The 23,872-nt window shown below is 39.1% G+C and overlaps 2 long non-coding RNA genes and 1 other non-coding gene across 3 annotated transcripts; 2 read left to right on the top strand and 1 right to left on the bottom strand.

Annotated features, from left to right (window-relative positions):
• Nucleotides 1-7,531: 7,531 nt before the first annotated feature.
• LOC107399157 (uncharacterized) lies at nucleotides 7,532-11,353 on the bottom strand. Its single transcript, XR_010335136.1, has 3 exons — nucleotides 10,880-11,353; nucleotides 7,946-8,916; nucleotides 7,532-7,776 (listed from the first exon to the last, which is right to left on the bottom strand). It is a non-coding gene; the product is annotated as an uncharacterized LOC107399157 (long non-coding RNA).
• A 5,749-nt stretch (nucleotides 11,354-17,102) lies between these two features.
• LOC135267014 (uncharacterized) lies at nucleotides 17,103-20,339 on the top strand. Its single transcript, XR_010335247.1, has 3 exons — nucleotides 17,103-19,593; nucleotides 19,646-19,715; nucleotides 19,761-20,339. It is a non-coding gene; the product is annotated as an uncharacterized LOC135267014 (long non-coding RNA).
• Mir3882 (microRNA mir-3882) lies at nucleotides 18,952-19,036 on the top strand. The gene has a single exon (NR_038738.1). It is a non-coding gene; the product is annotated as a microRNA mir-3882 (primary transcript).
• Nucleotides 20,340-23,872: the final 3,533 nt, after the last annotated feature.

Here is a 23,872-nt window from a genome sequence, read left to right on the forward strand (position 1 = left end):
CGACGTCAATGGGGGCCTCGGAATCTTCCGATTCCTCCTCGTTGGAGAGACTCGAAAACTTGTTTCGAGTCTCAATGGTCTGGGGGCTCGGAGATGACGCTGGGCGCTTCCTTCCAGCTTTGGCTGGGCTGAAGACTTCCGTCTCTATCTCTGCGTCGCTTGGGGGGTCTTTCGGCAGGCCGAAGGACTGGGAATCCCCGGATTTCAGCGAGTGCGCTAAAAAACCGGTGATGGTTGATGTCGAGCCGGCTTCCGAGGCTTTGTCTGAGAAGACAGCCTCTTCGAGACGTTGGAGTCTCTCGCTGATGGGTGCCAGAAGGGTCTTCATGGCACCCATGATGGCTTCGAGTGTCAATGGAGGACTTGAAACCGCCAATTTTTCACTCAGTGCTCTGTTGTGAACTCTAGTTATTTGTAAGAAGGAACTTTCCCTCCTTCTAATGTTGAAAAACACGTTTCGAAGTCGGAGAAAGTTCGTGTGAAACTTTTTATTTGCCAATCAGCGCGTTGAAAAAACACGCTTTTTGAACAAAAGTCGGCTTGAAAAAGCCGATTTTGAATTTCGGCTTAAAAAAGCCGTGTATGAATTTGTTACGACTTGAAAAAGCCGAATTTTGAATTTGTTAGTTCAGACGGAGCAAAAATTTAACCATAAGGTTAAATCGAGCCCGACCGTAACCTTAACAAGGGGGTGGATGCTATTTGGCAACATTGTAAATTTATTCGTCAAATTGTAGGGAGGGGAATGATTTGGAAAAAGTGTTTGTCTTGATGAGTTCTACCCTGGTTAAAATCTTAATAAGTTTGATAATTTGTACTTGTGATTTGACAAACGTTACAAGGAGCAAATCTTGATCGACGTTTAATTTTTAATCCTGAACAGTGCAAAACACCCTAAATTATTATTTTTTTAATTCTTTTATTAAAAACGTAGATAAACTGGCGCCAGTTGTGTCGACAACAGGACAGAAACCTAAAAAGTGTTCCTTTATTTCTAGTTTTTTTAACGTCACGGTTGAAATTAACAAATCTTATTACAATACTAATTTGTTCCGTGTGTGACGTGTCTGGAGTGCAATCTAAAATTATTGAATAATACTTATTATTACGACGTAAATTTAAAATAAAGATATGAATTTGTGTGGCGAGTATATGAATAATTTTATTTTGGGTTTTATCACCAAGATAACTTGGCATATTCAATCATTTGTGAGACGTCGAATGTGTCAAGGTTTGAAATTCGTGTTGAGATATTAGTTGTTGTAGCTGGTACAGAAGACCTTTAAATCTACCTCTAAATCTAGTTCATAATCGGTTACATATATTTGCGAAAAATCTAAGTCTACCGCATCAACATCCGCGCTATAGTTTTCTATTTGCGGAGGAAAGCCAACCTTGTCATTGATGTCATCATCGCAAAAAATTTGGAAAGCTTTTCAAAAATTTTTCGCATTGTCCGTCACGGTGCCAGCTATTTTTTTATTATCAATACCGAACGATTGATGAATTTCATGCAATGTTTTCGCAATCTCTAAATATGTATGTGAAAATTTAATTCTCCTACACGCTAGCATAAACGACTTTCTACAAAGAGTGTCCGACGTGATTATATGAGCTGTGACACCAAAAAAACTTTTATTATTTTTTGACCATATATCAACCGTTGTACAAACAAAATCTGATTCCGCTATCATACTTATTACCTTTAATTTGTATTCAGCGCTGTGATTTTCGACTTGTTTTGATAAGGTTTGGCGGCAAACAGGTGAGTAAATTCCGTTGGTTAATCCTTCTACCATTTTCCGAAAGGATGGCTTATCAACTATCGATAGTGATAGCGTTTTTTGAGTTACGAAATCTATTACCAACTCGTTGCATTTCTCGTTGAAGATGGTTTTTTTCAGTGGCGGCTCGTGGGTTGAAAAATAGGTGAAGCGCTACAAATTGTACATTTCTTTTTGAAGCTGTAATGGTTTCAACGTTTAATCTTTAAAAATTTATGACCTCGTTTACTCAACCAAATAAAAATAATATATAGTTACATTCTTTTAATGAAAACAATTACTAAAAGAAAAAAAACTACATCTACTTTAGAAACATACACATATAATTAGTTAGTAAATACTTATTTAATTTTTGTCCACATGTCAATCCTCCTGTCTTTTAGGACAGCAAATTTATTTATAATATCTTCATAGAAAGGATGATTTTTCATCAAGTTATTTAAAAGTTCTTTTTGAATTGAAATATTAGCCAAAGATGAAAGTTTCTCTTGTAAAACCATGTTTCTCAAATAAGTTTTAATACGCTTAAGACAAGAAAAGCTTCGTTCCACTGAGGCACTAGTTGATGGAAGAGTTAAAATTAATGAAAATAATCTAATGGTTTCTACATCTTTATTTTCATTAAGTTTATGAAGAAGTTCTTGGGCTGTTATATTATAAAAACTTTCGTCAGCATATAAAAGGCTCAGTTCGTTTTTTAAACGCTGTATCTTATTAAAGATATTTCCATAGAATTGAGTTACACTTTGTAATGCTTCACTGAGAAAACGTGAATTATAAAGTGTAAATTTTCCAGAATCAGCAAGTACTAAAAATTGTAATTTTTTACAGTCTTGAAATCTTGTCTGCATTTCCATCATTATATGATCTAATATTTCATAAAAAAAATTTTGAACCGTTCTTTTACTTGATCGTTTGTTAGCTTATTATATTTTCTTTGGAAAATTTCTATCTTTGTCATTTCACTGGCTTTGTTAAAAAAATTCCAAAAACATGATCATTTATCTTATATCAAACAATATAAACAAAGAACAAAAAATATCATTAAAAACAACTGACAAAAACGTAAATTCAAAATCATTGAAATCATGTAAAAATCCTTTTGCTAGTTGAATAGATTTTTTATTCGATTCTTCACTCTCCACTATAATTTCAAAAACTTCTTTCAATTTGTTCCAGTCTTCCACAATAACATTAATTAATTTAGAATTAGACGACCATTGAGTTTCTGTAATAGTAGGTATTCGTCTTGCGTTTGTTGAATTAAGTAAAAATGATCGTTTTGCGGAATGGTGAAAAAAAGCTGGAATTCCGCTAAGACTTGCGAAAAAAATTCGACATTGAGAAATCCTTTTACAACTTTGTTGGATGACCAGATTTAAACGGTGTGCAAGACAGTGAACGAAGACTGCTTGAGGCGCTTTTTCTTTTACTTTTTGTTGTAGTCCATTCAGCTGCCCAGACATCACACTTGCTCGATCGTAACACTGACCAATTAATGTATTCTCATAACAATTAAATTGTTTCAAGACCGAATGCAATAATTCATACAAAGCTGTTGAAGTTCTATTAGCACTTACATCATGAAAACCCAAAAAACGTTCCACAACTGTTCCGTTTGAATTAATATATCTGATTATTGCAGAACATTGAGAAGTTTGGCTAATATCAGTAGTATCATCTACTTGAAATGAAAAGAACTCAGCTTTATTTACTTCTGTCACGATCTAATCATTAATGTAGTCAGAAATGCAATGAATTATTTCGTTTTGTATAGTTTTGGAATCACCACTGAAAACGTTTTTAATCTTTTCATAATATGTTTTAATTTTTGAAGAACTTCTTGATAACAACAGTCTTAAAAGTTCTTTATAATTTCCACGATTTATAGAATCGCTGCTCTCGTCGTGGCCGCGGAATGCTAGTTCTTGTTTGCTTAAGAATACAACTTATCAATAATTATTCGCAGAACAAGTCTGTTTAAACGCACATTTTCATTGAATTTTAATCGCAAAAGTGCAGCATTTTCTCTTAGTGCGTCAGCAATAGTATTCTGGTTATTTTTAAATGTTTTCAGCTTTAATGCACAATGCAAATGCTCCTAGGAATCATTATGTTTGGGTAATGCTCTTGAAATATTTATTAAATCTGCAAACCCATCTCTGTTCCAAACACCATGTTTAGTGCAAAAAAGTAAGCACGGCCAACAAAACACGTTTTCTAATGTTGGGCTGCTACACAGCCATTTAAGTTGATTAAACCAAGCTTCCTTAAACTGCAGATTATAGGATTTACTACTACTTTTATTTTCTTTCTTCATAGTCAGTGACAAATTTACAGTAGGGCGCCCGAAATTTAAAACGTCTTTTTGATCATCTTGTTTCCACTGATTAAAAGGGGTTTCTAACAAACTGCACACAATATCGTGTGTAGGATTTATTTTAGAAATGAATAAGGTTTATAGAAATTAAAAATTCACAGTCATTCACCAACACGAGACACTTAATATCACAATCGAAAACAAGGGGAAGTCGACGATAAATAACTGCACCTGACCTGACTCCACATATCCCAATTCAAGCATGTATGATCACGTGGGCGTCGTCATGGCAACAGGGCATACTGCGGCTGCGTTTTTTTTAGCCCGTTCAGTCTGGATGGACAGGACGGACTCATAAGTAAGGGAGATCCAGTGTTGCCAGATTGTAAAAGTACGATTATCAGATCATAACTTATAGATTATCAGAAATCAAGGAAAATTATCATAAACTTCGAAAAAACGAAAAAACGATTAAATTAAATAAACTTTATTAGAAGAAGTTTATAAAAACAATACCAACATTAAAAAAACAGAATATTATAAATGAATACAATTTAATAACAATGAACAATAGTATATTATTATACGAGTTTTATAAGAGTTTTTATAAGTTTTATAAGTTTTTATAAGACGTTCTATTGTGTGACATTGTGTGAATTTTCGAATTTTGGGCATAGGAAATCATTTTCTCGTCTGGTTCAAATTTTATACAGTTTTACTGTGTTTGTAACTAATTTGTTTCTAGTTTTGGTTTTAATTAAGTTAACTTTGGAAAATATAGGCTCACATGTCGCATTAGAATGAGGGATAGATAAAACATTTAAACAAAATTCAGATAAATTTTTAAATAATATGGTATTATTTCCATCATGAAACTCGCCCACTTTACTCCAAAAAACATCAGTTTCTTCAGTTGAATATAAGTCTAATTGCATTTTATAGTTAATCATTTCCCGCCACTCATTGTCTATGGTTTGAATTTTCTCGATGTCGTTTAAATCAACAATTCGTGTAACCAATTTCATAATATCATAGAGAGTCGACAATATATTATTTTTGTCTAATGCTTTTTGGGGATTTAATTGCTCAAGATAAGAAAACAGTTTATTAGAAAAATCATATCTTTCCTTGATTTGAAGACATGATGTAATTAGAAACTGTCAACATCTTTTAAAAAAGTCATCTTTCATTAGATCATTGGTGCATGATTGTACCACCTCTAATACCATAATACCTAAATACATATTACTCAAATGCATGAATTTATCTTCTCGTGTGGGATCTATATCTTGTGGATCAGTAGAATCAACATATTGAGCTGACATATATGATTTTAAAAGATTCTTATACAAAGATAACATTTTGAAGTAACTTTCTGCAATAACAACTTTTTCGGATTGAAAATATGCATTTACCGAAACAATTTGATTTAAAACCTACTCCAAAAAAGCGAAAAACATTTTTACTTGCGGAACTTGTAAACTATTAAAAATATTTTCGGCGACGAGTAATTGAGCATCAAACCTTTGAGATGTAAAAAATAATATCAATGGTTGCCACTGCTCATTTATTCTTTTAACTACTTCTAATAAAGATAACCACCTCGTCTGAGATAGTCTTAGAAGAATGTGAGGCTCAACTTCACAAAACATCTGGAATTCTTTAAATTCACTTCTTCTTTTATTGCTAGACTTAAAGAAGTTGTAAATGTCCCGCGCCATATCTTCACATCTACGGGGAAGGGCTTTAGAAGCTTCACTAGCAACCAAATGCAAAGAGTGGCAAATACATTTTTGAATTATAGCACCCGGAAAATCTTGAAGAATTCGGGCAGAAACAGAACTCTTTTTGTCCATCATTGTATTACAACTATAAATTTTTAAACACATTGATTAAAAAGTTAAATGCAAACAATCTCTCTTACCCGTCGGCCCCGAAACCAATAATGTTAGAAAATGGTACATCGAACTCTTCAAAAGATGCCTTCATAGTCTCATACAAACGTTCAGCTGTTGCTCTGTGGTCGATTGATTGTCCATCTATAAGTTGCCGAAAACTCCACAATCTTAACACGACTTTTTTCTCATCACACCTATAATAACGTATGGCCACACACAAAGTTTTCAAACTAGCAATATCAGTAGCTTCATCAATAAGCAAACTAAATTTTGCAGTTTTCAAAATTGCCGCCAAATGTTCCTTGTGTGCTTTACCGATAACTTGTGAAGATATAGAAGTGGCTTTAGTTCTTTTTAAGCGCATTCTTTGAGCTACTTTTGAATCAGGGAATATTACTTTCAATAAATCGGTTAAATAATCGGTTGTTGAAAATGAAATATTATGCTCAAACAAGAAACCAACCAATTTAATTTCTGCAATCGCAACTTTATTTTCTAATTGTATCTCTGCTGAACTTTTACTAAAAGTGTTGATTTTTGGCTGACCTTGAATAAATTTTGAACATTATATATGCTTCTTGCTCTTTTCATGATTTTTTAATATTGTCACGTCTGGATTCATTTCTTCATTACAGGTGTTGCACCTAGCCTTCTGGGTATCTAATGTACCCGGTCTTAACCAAGCGAATTTTGTTTCCCATTCTTTTCGATATTTCTGCTTGTTCCTAATGGGCTTTAATTCATGTCTTATTCGCAATTGTTTTGTAGGTGTCGAACTTCGTGGTCGTTTACTTGGTCCCGCTTCAGATTCTAAATCCATCTTTGGCTAATCACAATAATTTATAAGCGTCCGATGACGCAAATGAGATTCTTAACTATTTGAATCCTTCGCGGAATTTCATCTAAAAAAACTTTTCGACAAGTGACCTAAAGCAATCATTGCATGTTAAAGTGTTATATATATTACTTTATAAATATATATATTTATATTTTATTAACTTAATTAGACTTAAGTCACTTAAATAAACTCTCAATAAATCACTTATTAAGTAACCGGTAATTAAACGCCAATTTGGAACTAATTGAATCGTTAACGAATCATGAAAATGAACTGCAATCGAATCAACCAATGACGTTTAAGCTAACTTAAGCAGTGCAGTATGCAATCCACTTTCTTTTGTGCATTACGTATTGCAGCCCCATATATTGTTTTTAAATTCTCAGGAGCCACGATATTTTTTCTTAAAATTTGATTCGGAATTAATTCGTTTTCACTTTTAAAATATATCAAAGACGGGTGTTTAAAAATTATCGTAGATTTTATTATTATCAGAATCCTATTATCAGTTATCAATAAAGTCCTCGAATTACCGCAGATTCTGATAATTATCAGACATCTAGCAACACTGGGGAGATCGACTTTGGGCCAGTGTTATACATGAAGTAAATTGACTTCGGTACGGAATTAAAAATTGAGAGAAAGCAAAAAGAATACGAATTATTTTGGAATTATATTTAGACGTGTTACACCTTTAATGTATTTTTAAAGTTCCAAATATTTTTTTGAATGGGCACTTCACCTACTTCCCCTGGCGAGCTGCCACTGGTTTTCTTTATGTCCCCCGGATGCGGCGATTGTAAACGGATTTGAAGGTGGTTTTGATGACATTTTCATTTTTTTATCTTCTACTACGTCGTCGTAATACGATGCTGTGCGTTTTGAACATTTTCTTGTAACTTCATCAATGGTGGACATTCGTTCTGGATGCTTTCGCTGTAAAGAAAACTCTGATTAATTACTTTGCAGATAAATTATGAATAAGTTTTTAGTCACTGCGATTCTAAATCGAAATTTAACAAATATTTTAAGGTATGAAAAACACAGTTCATTTCTTATAAGAAAAAAATAAAAAATTAAATAAGTAGGATAATTAAATACTTACTCTGACGTGAGTCAAAAAGTTAGATGTGACAGGTCCACTATAAGTTTTATTAGCACTAACACATAATAAATATTTTGCTGTAATTTTATTTTCCGAAGAGGATATAACTTCGAAAATATCGTTTGTTAAAATGGCTGGCAGTTTAACACTTTCCATAATAATGCAGGGAAAGTCCTCGGTCCCGACAATTCGGATCATCTGTCTATCTGCCTCGGCTTAGGATAAGTGGTATCGGTACTCACTCTATACCGCACTGCAAATTCTCCTTTTTTTTGGAGAGGGGAAATGCATTTACGCATACCAGTCTGGTTATGTGGGACTTGGTCGGTAAATGTGCAAGCCGACAATACCCACTAAAACCCATCGCGTCACCTTAGGGATCGGAACCATTGGTCCTTCATCCCTGAATGCACGCTGGGCAGCCATGCCGGTTTGCATGGCGCCAGAAGAAAAGAAGAGGGCGCTCCGGGGATTCCCCCGAAGTGATCCATTTGATGGAATCTGAAAAGAGCTGCGACAGATAAATGTGGCAATGACATTTGATGCCTACCAGATTCGGAAGATCTGCGGATCGTTTGCCTCGTTCCCGATTTGCATCAGGACGGGGTTATGATCCGAAGAGAGGTCGTTTATTACCGTCAGCCGAACCTGGTGCACGACGTTTTTGACGGTTGCAACGTCAAGGATGTGTGCAGCACCGTCACAGTTTCGGGGGGGCGCTCTTCTTGGGCGAAGAGGACCGCTTCTTCTTCTTCTTCTTTCGCACTTTCCTCTAGAAAACTGGTTTCGAGTCTCGAGGCTCTGGGGGCTGCACGATGGGGGAGCCGAGCGCTTCACGCCAGATTTGACTGGACTAAAGACCTCAACTTCCATCTCCTTGTCCTCTGCGACGTCATCTGTGGCTTGGTTCAAAACGAAGTTCTCTGATTCTCCGGATTTCAGAGAATGTGCCGAGAAGTTCGTCACGGAATCTGCGAACAGGGTATCTTCAATTACCTTCATTCGTTTGGACAACTCCTGCACAGCATTGGCCAAGGAGCCGATGGTTTGGAGGAGTTGTGACGCCGTACTTGCGAAACCTTATTTTATTTCAATTTTAACCAAAGAACCTTTTTCTTGTGGCTTGTCACTTTTTAAACATTTTAGTTAAATTAAAAGTAAATTATTTGTGAGTCTAGACTCGTTAAATTAAGATTTTGTGTTTTTCCTGATATTAATTACGGTTGCGCCGAAGAACTTGTACAAGTAGTCTCGATAGCGGCTGTTGCGGTTTAATTCTAAAAAATTTACCGGATGGATTTTGTGATCTAATTCTTTGTATGAAATATTAAATTGGTATTAAACAGTATGGTTCATTTTCACCTTGTAAATTAAATTTCGTTGTGTAGCCAATTATTTGTTTACTGTTTTTGTGATTTTTAATATGGAAGTCGGCCTTAGAATGAATATCTTGGATCCCGATATTCTAAAAGTAGTAAGCTGGAGGATCCTCGCGCCTATTTTGTTTTTCGTTTTCTTCGTGATTTTGTCTTCGGGTCGGTACTAATTTGTTTTAGCCCACCTCAAGACTGAGCTACCAACGAAAATGCCATCTGCCGACCGATTTAAAATTGTTTAAAAAATTTTCGTGGCAAATGTGCTCACTTATAGAAGGATCAAATTTTCCTAACATTTCAATGCATTTTAAAAAATTGCCATTGTCATGAATAAATAATTTGTTTTTTTGGCCGCGAAAGGTCATGTTTTGTGGACTTAGGAATTGATTCTTTTGATTACTTCATACCAACGCTGCTTTTCAACTTCTAAAAGTTTTTGTTGGATATTATCAATGGTTGTTTTATTATTAAAAAACTTTATTTTTAACAGAGACAGGTCTGTCAGTTTATTATAATTATTAAAATGGGTAGAACTTTTCTCATGTCTACTTACATACAAAGCTAAATGTTGCCAGTCACTAATTCCTACGCAAAATTTATTGTAATGTAAACAGTTTGCAACAAAAATAATAAACTGAATTTTTAGAGCAGCCTCTCTGTGGAACTTTTCACCATTTTCTAAACTGAATTTTTAGAGCAGCCACTCTCTGTGGTACTTTTCACCATTTCCTAAACGCCTATCATAATAATATTCAGAAAATTTTTGCCCCAAGAAATCACACGGAAAACCATGATTTTTAACATGTTTAGGCGGATTTTCTATTAAATATTGTACCAGTGTGTTGTTTAAAACTTCAGGCCAGAGCCCAGGATTATCTTTGGAAATACTTAGTATGAGCCGCGACAACAATTGTCCTGGCGATGGCGATTGCACAAAAGAGCACGCAGGTATAACTCCATTGCCAATGTCGCTTAAGATGTAGGAGTTAGAGAGAGATCATTCATACACAGGGATTTGAAGTGTTATGCAGAATAATTGAATTTAAGGTTAAACAATAATTACAGCTATAAATGATTAGAAAATTTTACAAGATACAGGTAAAGAAATCTGAACAAAAGTTATTAGTTAATCATTGTGTTGATTCTGCATGCATTAACGGTTGTTACAAAGTTTTGGTAATTATTTAACACATAAAATGAAACAATTAATTAAAGTTTTTCTGGAGGAGAGTGGTATCAGTAGTGTCACAATTTTCGGTAATCTCTTGAGAATAGTCAAAGGTTAAAATAGGTTAAAAAGAGCACAAACTATGATTTCAATTAATCATAAAGGCATCTTGAAATCACGTAATTTAGATAAGATGTTCGAAAAGCGTGTCAATCTTTACACGGTTTATTTTCTTACAAAGTTTGAGTTCATCTCGGTTATTTTACTAATAAATCTTAAATTTATTAGTTGATGATTGATCTTCTTTCATAATTGTATGTTAATAACTGCAATAATAGATAATTAATCATTTTTGTTGAAACATTCGGATTTAAGAAAAATAACACTTACAGCTCATTTTTCAAAAGGGAACTGGTAACTTCAATTTACAAAGCCTTAACACTCAGAAGTAAAACTTCACGAATCGTCACGTACAGTGAATTTATTCACTTGAAATTAGCGACTATGCATTCAGAAGTAACAAGTCTGAATTGTTATTGGCGACTTGTTTTCTCGGTCAGCTTTTATATCCAATTTTGACCAGCTTTTGTTATCAATTTACTAATTTATGACTTTGTTTTCCGGATCTAACAATATTCCATGAACTAGCCATAACCTATTGCGATATTTTGGTGAAATTATCCACTATGACGAGCGACTATCTTTGTTTTCTGTAAAAATTTTGGAAATTTTCTTAATGTGTTTAAATTTTTATCAGTAATTTATAGTTTTGTTTTTTTTTCTGGTAATTGCTCCCATTTTAATCTAATTGACGCAAATATGGAATAATTGCGACATTTGGGTATTGCCTAATTTTGAAATAAACAAGGGCTCTTTTGGCCCGTCACAACCGTCCGTTTCCCACACGCTTTCAGCCACCATTTCCCACACAGTTTTTCAGCCATCTCCTTTGGGCTCATTGTCTTTGGGCTGTGCCAATCCGATTCCTATGCAATCCAAAGGTCGTTGTTTGACGCTGTTGAGCAGTTTTTTTGGTGCCTCCTTTGCTTTTGGTGGCGGTAGGGTTTGCTTTGGGAACAGCAACATTGGCAACGGCTGTTGGCTTGGTGGCGGTCACATTGGCAGGGGCGGTTGTCCTGGGGCGGCGGACAACCTTGTTGGGAAACTGCGGACAGCCTCTGCAATTGGGTGTGTGGGGGCCATTACAGTTGGCACATTTGGGAGGCTTCTTGCGCTCCTTCGCGCACACTTTTGTGTCATGTGCTTCCCCGCACTTGACACATCGGTGTTCTGCCATGCAGTTCCTCTGGAAAAATCGCTGGCACCGATGGCACTGAGCTGCTTTTCCTGATTTTCGCGGTTTTTCAACCTTGACCATCAGGCTGCAGACGGTCTTTATCTTCCAGACTTCCTTCGCCTGGTCGAGTGGTGCCTCTAGGAGCACCAGCGGAAGTTGTTTCTTCCCGGTGTGCATCCGATGGGTGCTGATGGGATTGAAGCCCTGGCGTTTCAGATCCGCAAACACCTCATCGGTTGACACCTGGACTGGGATTCCCCTCAAGACGACGCGGGTGGTCTTCTCTTCCGGGAGAGTGTAGGTGTGGAATGGAATCCTTTCGGCTTCCGTGATCCTCGTGAACGACCTGAAATCAGCAACAGTAGCAGGCTGTATACGAATTTGGTCGCTTACGCTCCTCGCCTTGGTGAAGTTGGCCTTTTGGGAAACCAAATGCCATTTTCCAGCATCTCGTGGAAATATGGGAGGAATCCTTGAGGCCTTGGGGGCTGCCGGGGTGGAGCCCTGGAGGGCTGTCGGGGTGGAGCCCTGGGGGGCTCTTGGAGTGAAGCACCGGGAAGCTGCTGAGGTGAAGCTCTGGGGGGCTGCCGGGGTGGAACCCTGGGGGGCTGCCGGGGTGGAGCCCTGGGGTGCTGTCAAAATGGGGCCCTGGGGGTTGCCCAAGGGGCGGCTGCCGCGATGGAAGACCATGAGGGGGCTACCGGAGTGAAGCTCTGCTTGAAAGAAGAGCTTTTTTTTTTCTTCTTCCGTTTTTCCCCTTGAGGAGGAACGTCATCGAGGGGCTCGGAGTCTTCCGATTCCTCGTTGGCCAGACTCGAAAACCTATTTCGAGTCTCGGTGGTTAATTCGCTGAACTGAAGACTTTCGTCTCCATCTCCACTTCGCTCGAGGGGTCTCTCAGCAGACCTAAGGTCTGGGAATTCCCGGATTTCAGCGAGTGTGCTGAAAAACCCGTGATGGTGGGTGGATCCCGCCGTTGTTGACTTTTCTGCAAGCAGAATTTCGTCGTAAGCGTTTATCCGCTCGGTCAACTCCTTGACTGACGCTACCAAGGAGGCAATGGCCACGCTTAATGCGAGATTTTAATATCTCCGTTTAACTAGACGGATTTAGCAAATCTCGGATTTAAATTCATATTTTCATTGCACCGAACCTTACTGACCACCGATTAGTAGTAAATCGTCAGTTAATCGTGGATGCCATTTGGCAATATTGTAAATTTATTCGTCAAATTGTAAGGGAGGAATAATTTAAAAAAAATGCAATCTTGAAAAAATGGTACATAGAAAAAGTGTTTGTTTTAATGAGTTCTACCACTGGTTAAAATCTTAATAAGTTTGATAATTTGTACTTGTGATTTGACAAACAATGCATTAAAAGGAGCAAATCTTAATTGACGTTTAATTTTTAATCTTGAACAGTGGAAATCACCCTAAATTATTATGTTTTTAATTCTTCTATTAAAAACATAGTTAAACTGGAGCCAGTTGTGTCGACAACAGAGCAGAAACCTAAAAAGTGTTCCTTTGTTTCTAGTTTTTTTAACGTCACGGTTGAAATTAACAAATCTTATTATAATACTGATTTGTTCCGTGTGTGATGTATCTGGAGTGTAATCTAAAATTATTAAAAAATACTTAGTATTACGACATAAATCTAAAATAAAGTTATGAATTTGTGTAGCGAGTATATGAATAATTTCATTTTGGATTTTATCACCAAGATAACTTGGCATATTCAATCATTTGTGAGACGTCAAATGTGTCACGGTTTAAAATTCGTGTTAAGATATAAGTTGTTTTGGCCGGCGCAGAAGGCCTTTGGGTTCTGGAATTTGCTTGGGGACTTCAGCGGCTTTGCGGGAAATGCATTTACGCATACCAGACTAGGTCTGGTTATGTGGGACTCGGTCGGTAAATGTGCAAGCCGACAATACACACTTAAACCCCTCGCATCACCTTAGCGATCGGAACCATTGGTCCTTTATCCCTGAACGCACGCTGGGCAGCTATGCCGGGTTGCATGGCGCCAGAAAAGGAAGAGGGCGCTCCGGGGATTTCCCCGAAGTGATCCATTTGATCCATCTGAAAAGAGCTGAGACAGATAAATGTGGCAATGACATTTGATGCTTACCAGATTCGGAAGATCTGAGTGAGAAGGCATTTTCGATCACAAGAGAGCCATCCTTGGCCTCTTGCATCTGGACGGACCGTTTTCGTCGTAGTCAACCGCCTCTCGGACCAGGGGGTTCGGGTGGGCTTCCGCCTTTGATAAGGCTCGCTCGGCGGTCTCACGGAAGGATTCCTCCATCGTCGGCATCTTCGCCTCTCGGTGCAATTAGTTGTTGCAAACAAACCACGGGGTTGAATGCTTGACGGAGAAATTTGTTTTGGAAGGTTTGTAACTTATGCATTCGAGTCTTATAGGGCGCGAACGCCCAAGCCACAGGAGCATAAGTCATGGTAGGTCGGATAACTGATTTGTACAACAAGAGCTTGTTGTCAATTGACAACGCGCTCCTCCGACATACGAGAGATCTCAGCATTCCCGTGGCCATCTTGCCCTTCGCGAGTGCGTAGTCAAGATGTATGCCGAAGGAGAGTTTTTTGTCCAGAATGACCCCGGGATATTTGACCTGGTCAGACCAGGGAATATCCGCGTTGAACATTCGAAAAAACCCATCAGGGCTGACTCTACGTCGTGCCAACAAAAGCGCTCGGCTTTTGTCGGGGTTGACGTTTATGAGCCACCTGCAACACCAGTTTTCGATGCGTTCCACAGACTCCTGCAAGTAGCGGGTAGCCATGTAGGGTTGCTTCGATCTGGTGAGAATTTCTGTGTCATCTGCGTATATTGCCAGTGTCGTACGATCAGTTTTGTGGATGTCGTGGGTGAAAATGGAGTAAAGAAGGGGTGAAAGAACGGAGCCCTGAGGGACTCCGGCTTTCAGATCCTGGGGATCTGAAACAGAGTTATTGATCCTCACCTGGAAACGGTGACCATTTGAACCATTGCGAGCGGAATGCCAGTCTGATGGAGTTTATAAATAAGCCCATCATGCCAAACCGCATCGAATGCTTTTGCCACGTCGAGAAACACTGCACCAGTAAATTGTTTGCGCTCGATACTGATGGAAGCGTGCTCTACGACTCGTAGTAGATGATCAGTTGTTGACTGATTCGACCGAAAGCCGAATTGTTCGTTGGGGACGATGTGCCGCTCCTGGGTGAGGTGGAGGAGGCGGGAGCGAATGAGACGTTCTGCGACCTTTCCCACAGCCGACAGCAAGCTGATTGGCCCGTGGTTCTGGGAAAACTTTGGGTCCTTCCCCCGTTTCGGGATGAAAATGACCGTTGCCAACGCTGTGGAAAATATCTGAAACTGAACATTGCATTTAAAATACCTATCAGTTCGACGATGACTTTCAGCGGGAGGTTCCTGAGCGCCCTGTTGCTGATTTCGTCTGGTCCGGATGCCTTCCGTTTCTTCAGTTTCCGAATCACTCCGGAAGCTTCTTCGGGGGTTGTCGGGGTCAAAGGTGGGTTGTCGGTGGCGATGGATTCCAAGTGGTCTTCGATCTCTTCGACGTGGTCCAGGTCCGCATTCGTGAGGTTGAGTGAGCATTGTCTGCTCATGCTCAACGCGAACGCATCTGCTTTCTCCTCGTCGGTGAAGACGATCCCCTTCTCACTGTGGATTGGTGGAAGCGGTTTTCGGTCGGATCTCAGCACCCTCGACATTCTTCTGACGGAGTTGTCTTCGGCGGTGAGATATTGAAGTTTGGCATCCCATCTCTCTTTTCTGAAATTAGAAAGTGCTTTTCTCACCTCCCATCTCAGCCGGTTGGCTTCTGCACGGTCCACCGGAAAACCGGTACGTTGTGCAATCCGTCTGGCTCGCCTTTTTGCCCTGATGAGATTCTTGATTTCTCATTAAATCTCCAGTCTTGGGGCCGGAGTTTTCCGTTCCCTGGTGGCGGAGGCGATGGCGTCTCGGATCTTCGTCTCGAAGGTTTGGACGGCCTCGTCGATCTCTTTTGTAGATCTGATGGGTGGGATTGTTCCGAAGTTGTTCACCAGGTGCTTGGTGAACTTCCTCCAATCCACTGAGGTATAACGACATACAATCGGATCGTTTGCCTCGTTCCCGATTTGCATCAAGACGGGGTTATGATCCGAAGAGAGGTCGTTTATTGCCGTCAGCCGAACCTGGTGCACGACGTTTTTGACGATTGCTACGTCAAGGATGTCTGCAGCACCGTCCGAGTTTCGGTAGAACGTGGGTTCTACCGGAGCCATGACGGAGATGTCCAGGTGTTGATCCGTGAAGCCGTTGAGGATGTTTTCGTTTCTGTTCGAACGGCGGCTTCCCCAGTTGATGTGCTTGGCGTTGAAATCACAAGCAGCGATCGTTGGTGTGTTGCCGTCGAAAAGTGTCTGCAGGTCCTTTTCGAGAATTGGAATTTGTGGTCGGTTGTAGCATGCAAACAGGCGCAGGTGCCCATTTCCAGTGGCTACGTTGATGTCCACGGCTACCATGTTCCGAAGATCGGGTGTTGCTAGAACAGAATGTTTAATTCTGTTACTTACAAAAATTGCCGTTCCTCCTCCTGGGCCAATCCCTCTGTCCGCCCTGTGGAGAGTGAAACCCCGAATTTTTGGGTCCGTCGTTTGAGGTTGCAACTTTGTTTCGCACACAAGTACGATGTCAAGTTGCAGCCTGTCGACGAATTCTTCGAGCTCGTCCCGGGCCGCTCGAAGGCCATTGGCGTTCCAGAACGCCACCTGTAAAGAATTTTGGATCAGTTGATTTGCACCCATCAACGATTAAAAAGAAGATCGACGAAGGCTGAGAGTTTTTCAGCCAACTCTTCCGGGCTCTTTGCCATTGCCACGGCCGTGGCAATCTGGATCCTCTGCAATCCAAAGGTCACCGTTTGACGCTGATGAGCGGTCTTTTTGGCGCCTCCTTTGTCTTTGGTGGCGGTGGGGTTTGCCTTGGAAGCGACGACCTTGGGGGCGGCTGTTGGCTTTGGAGCGGCGGCCTTTTTGGGGGCTGCTGTTTTGGGGGCGGCGGCCTTCTGAGGGGCTGCTGCCTTGGGGGCGACCACCTTTGCGGGGGCGGTTGTCTTGAGGGCGGCGGTCTTTTGCAGCTTGGGAAACTGCGGGCAGCCCCTGTAATTGGCCGTGTGGGGGCCATTACAGTTGGCGCACTTGGGAGGCTCCTTGCGCTCCTTCGCGCACACCTTTGTGTCATGTGCTTCCCCGCACTTGACATATCGGTGTTCTGCCGTGCAATTCCGTTGAGCATGGAAGAATCGCTGGCACCGATGGCACTGTGCTGCTTTGCCTGATTTCTTCGGTTTTTCAACCTTGACCATCAGGCTGCAGACGGTCTTGATTTGCCAGACGTCTTTGGTCTGGCTGAGTGGTGCCTCGACGAGCACCAACGGGAGTTGCCTCTTTCCCGCGTGCATCCGGTGGACGCAGACAGGATTGAATTATTAATTTTGGCAAAATGCACCAAAGTAAATATTTGACAAAAAGTTTCATTTTTAACAATTAGTTCTGTATGGACCCCTTTTTTCCTTTTAAACCACGATATAACATTTATGAATTTCCTTTATTCCTTTACCATCATCTGCCTTTGCACCTGATACATATAGCAATGATTTTTTTCAATTCTATTTTTTCCTCATTATCAATAGCAACAAATGCAATTTTATTTGTTGAAAACTCCTTCCTCAGGGGTCATGTCCTTTTCATTTCAGGGGCATCCTCTAAAATACTGTCAGGGCTGGTGTTCAGAAAAGGATTTTCTTTAAATATGAATAACCAGAAGTTATTGTTTTTACTGTCATTCCATGGACGCAGGAAGGATTGAAGCCCTAGAGCTTCTAGTCCTGGATCACTGCTTCCACCGACACTTGGACCGAGATCCCTCGCAGGACGACCCGGGTGTCTCTCTCCTCCGGGACAGTGAAAGTGTGGTACGGGCTTTTCTCCTCGTCCATGAGTTTTGTGAATGCTCTGAAATCAGCAAAGGTAGACGGCTAAATTCGAATTTGATCACTCACGCTCTTTGCCTTCGTGAATCTGATTTTCCTCTTATTTGCGACGAATCGTGTTGCCATTTTTCTGCGTCTCGCAAGAAAATTGGCGGAATTCGTGGGGCCTTTGGAATGGGAGCTACGGGAGTGGAGCCTGAGGGGCCGCCACAACCAAGGACCATATCACCGTCCTGGGGGTGGACTTGGGAGGCTTGGTTAAGGATTTCTTCTTCCTTTTCCTACTTATTTCGTCCTCTCCTTTCTTGTCTTCCGACGGGGTCGGATCGAAAACGTCCTTGTTGAACAGGCTTGAGAACGTGTTCACTGTATCGATCTCCGGTTCGACGGGAGTTGGGGATGGAGGTCCTCGCTTTTTGCCTGTTTTCACTGGGCCGAAGGCGTCGGTCTCCATGAAGTTCTAGGTAGACATGGGAAAAGTTTTGGAGTTTTTGTCTGCGGAGACGGTCTGTCTCTCTGGGTGCCAGAAGGGACTTTAGCTTTTTCTATTTGTATTATGAAACCTTAATTTTATTTGCGAGAAAGAATTCTAACGTGTTGATAAACACGCTTCAAAGACGGTGAAACCCATGAGGTGTTCGCGGACTTGAAACGCCAGGGTTTTAACCCCATCAGCACCCATCGGATGCACACCGGAAAGAAAGAACTACCGCAGGTGCTCCTGTGCTTTTTCTTTGGTTTTTTCCCTAGGGAAGGTGCTTCGCCATCGGTTGTGGCCTCGAATTAGTCGATTTGCATTCATCAACGATTCAGAAGGAGAGCGACGAAGGCCGAAAGTTTTTCAGCCAACTCCTTTGGGCTCTTAGCCATTGCCACGGCTGTGCCAATCTGATTCCTCTGCAATCCAAAGGTCGCCGTTTGACGCTGTTGAGCGGTCTTTCTGGTGCCTCGTTTGCTTTTGGTGGCGGTAGGGTTTGCTTTGAGAACAGCAACCGTGGCGACGGCTGTCAGCTTGCGGGCGGTTGTCAAGGGGCGGCGGCCCTCTGCAGCTTGGAAAACTGCGTACAGCCTCTGTAATTGGCCGGAAGAGGGCCACTACAATTGGCACACTTAGGAGGCTCCTTGCTCTTCTTTGTGCACAATTTTGTGTCATGTGCTTCTCCGCACTTGACACATCGGTGTTCTACCATGCAGTTCCTCTGTGCGTGGAAGAATCGCTAACACCGATGGCACTGAGCTGTTTTTCTTGATTTTCTCGGTTTTTCAACCTTGACCATCAGGCTGCATATTTTCAGAATTATGAAAAAGAAGGTCAAGAATAAAAAAAGTACTTAATCGGCAGTTGCAGTTGCAGTTGTATTGGGTGGCCAATAAATGCTGCCTAAAATAATATTTGAGTTGGAATACCAACTTTTAGAAACAACGCTTTAATACCAGGAATTTTACTCTTTAATCAAGTAACAACAGCTTATCATCATTGAAATGAATTCAAATGAATTAGTTTGATGAATCAATCCATTGCATTCCAACAAAATTTTTGGTGCGAAATAAACAAGCCCATTTACAGGGATGAGCGTGTCAACAATACAAGGTACACAATTCAATTGTTTACTTGTCAACAATTGCGTAGACGTTAACATTTGAAGTGATGTCAACAATATCAAATATGTTAACAATATACAAATAATAGATTATGACATTTATGTCAAAATTTGTTATGCTATTTGACTGTGGAATGTAGGTAATGGTTAATAATAATACTTACGGGAATTTTACAATTGTCACATAAACCCCGGATAAGTTTTTGAAGCCATTTCTTTGCGATTTTCCAAATTACCTTTGAATTTTTCAGGTATTTTTAAATCTAGCCACATATTTACTGCATCTGCTTGTGACATGTGTTTATTAAGTTGCATATTGGGGTATGTATTTCAAAAATTTTTTTACTGTAGTTTTTTTTTTCTTAGTTGTAGCTGCACTTTGTTTCGTATAGTCCACACTTTCCAAGAGACTTTGAAATGCATTTCTATACGAACACTACCTTGCGTCAATAAGTAATTTGATTCTGCAACCACTTTTTATATAAAATATTCTCAGCAAGAAGATTGCCCGTTAGATATACATTATACGCAGGGGCTCAATTTTTGTTTTTATCAAAAAATGTTATTAATTAAAAATTAAAAAAATGTAGAAATGCCAGCGAATAGAAATCATAATTTATGAAATTTCTGTCTCTATAATTTATCTCTTGTCCACTGTACCTGCGTTGGTTTTGCCGGGGGGTTCGACCGACGACGACATAAAGGGTCTATCCTAATAACTGCTTACCACAACTGACAATAAATACTAAAATCGCGAAATATCCTGATATTCACTTTATTGATGGCATTTTACAAGATTTATTCATTAATGAGTAGAGGTAATTTTTAGGGTAACAAATAAAATTGAAAATAATTATCCAAAATGTGTTCGCCTATTCGTTGACGAACGAAAACACTATAGCGGACAAAAAACTTTTTAGTGTCAAGAATATAAAAAAAATAAAATATGCGTATGGTGGTAATGCCATCACCCAAGTGCCACAGTTTTCAAGTCGCATCTACAGCCTCTGACCTGACCTAACGACCACTAGTAGTGACCGAGACCGACGGCTTAACGTCTCCTCCGAAAGACGAGTTAGTTGCGATGTTTTTTGGCATTACATTATCCGGTCACCCATCTAAGTAATGACCGGGGTCAGAGCTGCTTAACTTCATAGATTAATTGTAATCTATTTCAATTCAATTCAACATAGTTTATTTAATTTACAACAATTACAATGGATCAGAAATCCTACAAACACAGAAATCTTAACCTAATTTACAAATTATAATTTACAGGTTCATGCACAGTCGTGCTTAACCTGTAGTGCAAACAATTATTGGTGCGCTGAAGGCGCCTTACACTAATTAATACAATATGGAATTTTCTTATAACTAACATGCATAACAAAATTATCATTAATCTAAGGGAAAGAAGTACAAAAACCTTTTTTCTGTTGACCCCGCCGAGCCATAAATTACGCGTCCTACCTAAGTTAACTTAAGCTATGCACCGAAGCGCGCGACTGTGGACCAGAGGTCTCCCCAGTCCTGTAGTTTTGTACTTTTTGAAAATATTTATTTTGTGACATTTTAACTAATTTAACTTAACCTACTTATTTACAAAAATAGTTACAAATATACAAAAAAGTGCGTTTGGAAATTCGTGGACCACATAGCGAACTAGAGGTCGATCCTTGATTTCCGACGTTAATTCAACTGTATTGGTGGCTGATTCTTTCGGTTAGACTTTGACAGATCACAGGAGAATAAAATTCCATGGATCTGTCTAATGTTGATACGATAGTTTATGTTTTAGCCTGAAGGGCGTGTTGTAACTTCTAAATTTAGTGATTCTACGAGTTAATTTATTGAACTTTAATTGATGACTATAAAAATTGTTACTAAGTTTATTAACAAATGCGCGTAGGCTAGTGGTCGCCGATCTTTCCTGCAGATCGACAATTCTAGCATAGCGACTTTCATTCAAAGCTAATCTTAAACATTTATTTTGAAAAACTTCCAGCGGTTTGAAGGCAGTGTCCGAGAGGTGACACCATAGGGGGGCGGCTTATGTCAAAATTGGTCGAAATATGGTTTTGTACATTAACACTTTATTTTGTGGCGTGAGTTTACTGTTTCTATTCATAAGCGAGTACATGTTTTTAAGGGCGGCGGAGGCTTTACTAATTAAGTATTTAGTGTTTTTGAAAAAATTTAAACGTGTGTCAATGTACGTCCCGAGATATTTAACGTGCGGTTCGTCTGTAATTTTGTTATCGTATACCCGTAATTTATCCCAAATTTTATGGTCGGTAAATTTTCGTGTAAATATTATTTGTTGTGTTTTTTCCGCGTTGATTTTGATTTTCCACTTGTCATAAAATTTCTCCAATAAATTAATATGAATTTGAATTTGCTTGCTCGCTATCTGGGCCGAAAAGGAGCTCGCGTATATTGCCGTGTCGTCTGCGTAAAGCGTCGTATTTGTTTTCGCGAATATTGGTATGTCATTTATAAAAATATTAAAAAGAGTTGGACCTAGTATGGAACCTTGCGGGACCCCCGCTGCAATTAATTTCCTCGTTGATTGGGTGTTTTTTAATTGTACTAGGAGTTCCCGATTTGTTAAATATGAATGGATTAATAGGATTAAACTTTTCGGAATTTTGTAATGGATCATTTTGTATATTAAACCGTCGATCCAAACGCGGTCAAATGCTTTTTTAATATCAAGTAAAGCCATTGTGGTAACTTTATCTTTATTGTAATTAATCTGTATATCATTAACGATTCTGGCAAGTTGTTGTGTGGTATTGTGTTTCGGTCTAAATCCAAACTGGCAATTATTAATTGTTTTATTTTTCTGAAGAATTTTGCTGAGTCTAAAATGAATTACCTTTTCGAAAATTTTGGAGATACAAGAAAGTAAACTAATCGGTCTGTAACTATTCGGTAATTGCGCGTTTTTACCTGGTTTGAAAATGGGTACTACTTTTGCGATTTTAAATGATTGGGGATGATGATTTAATTTGAACATTGCATTAACTAAATTTGTCAATTGTACTAAAGCTTTACGTGAGAAATTTTTTATTACTTTATTTTCTATTTCGTCTAGCCCCGGGGCTTTGTTATTGGGGAATTTTTTAATTATTTCTGCAATTTCGGTAGGGTTTGTTACAATTCGTGATAGATAGTGTTGTGAATTTATCTGCTCGCGATTTTGATTTATGAATTCTTCAACTTGCCTTTTAATATCATTTTGTTCGTTATTGAAATTTTGATCTGCTCTATGTACTGATTCGTATTGTGCCGCCAGTGCCTCCGCCTTTTGTTCCGTCGTTTCTGCTGGGGTGCCGTTCGCGATAAGTGTCGGTATATCATAAGATTTACGTTTCAATAATTTTGTCATTTTTCAAAGTGAATTATCGTTAGGGTTAAGTGAAGCTAATTTTGTTTGCCAAACGTTATTTTTATGTTCGCGTATTAGATTCTTTATTTGACTATTTAATGCCGAAATTTGGGGTTTGAGTGTAATGTCACCGGTGACTTGCAATCGTTTCTTGACGCGATTACGAGTTTTAATGATATTAACAATGTTATCCGGTATTTTGTCTTTTCTTAAGGAAGTGACTATTCGCGTGGTTGAATGTTTTTTCCTAATTTTTTGAATTGATTTTGTAAACTTATTTATTTCGTGTTCTAATTGTTCGGTGGTTAAAATATTATGATTAATTTGGATTTCATTATCTAAATCTATACGAAAGTTATGCCAGTTGGTATTTTTAAAGGAAGTTATTTGTCGGTTATCATTATCTTTAGGGAGATTAGAAATTTCGAAAATTACCGGATTATGGTCGGAATTTAGTTGTGAAAGAGACTGAGGGTCGTTTTCCAACAAGAAATTCTTCGTAAGGATTAAGTCTATTACTGTCGGGGTGGAATTATTGGAGGGAAAGTGAGTAGGTGACCGCGGTTGGTTTATGATGATATTGCTACTAATGCTAAGATTATATATGGTATTTCCGCTTGTATTATTTCGATGGCATCCCCAGGTATTGTGAGTCGCATTGAAATCCCCAGCTATAATTACTTTATTACCGATATTATTTAGGTTTTCTAAATCGCGTTGTGAAATGTTGGTACCAACTTTTGTTGGTAAAGATTATTAATCAAATAATTTTTAACGTGAATTAGCGTCAAGAAGCTTCATTTTTCATCAAAATTCTGCTTTTCTCTTTTTTATGTCATCAAAAAATTTTCAATTCGTACTGCCCATTTTACAGTTTCTCCTTTCCAGTTTTACACAAAAAATGGGGGGGGGGTTTTGAAATTTCTCAAAAATATTGAAAGGTTTAATCCGATATTCTAGTTTCCAATAAGAACCCCGTAAGAAAGACCGTAGGCTGTCTAGAATCCCCTTAAAGGTTTAGGGAATTTCCATAAATGAATTAATGAAAGGAAATTGAAATTTTATTTAAGTGGTTTCCCCAGGAATT

This window comes from Tribolium castaneum, chromosome 8 (assembly GCF_031307605.1).
Source record: "Tribolium castaneum strain GA2 chromosome 8, icTriCast1.1, whole genome shotgun sequence".
Taxonomy (NCBI): Eukaryota; Metazoa; Arthropoda; class Insecta; order Coleoptera; family Tenebrionidae; genus Tribolium; species Tribolium castaneum.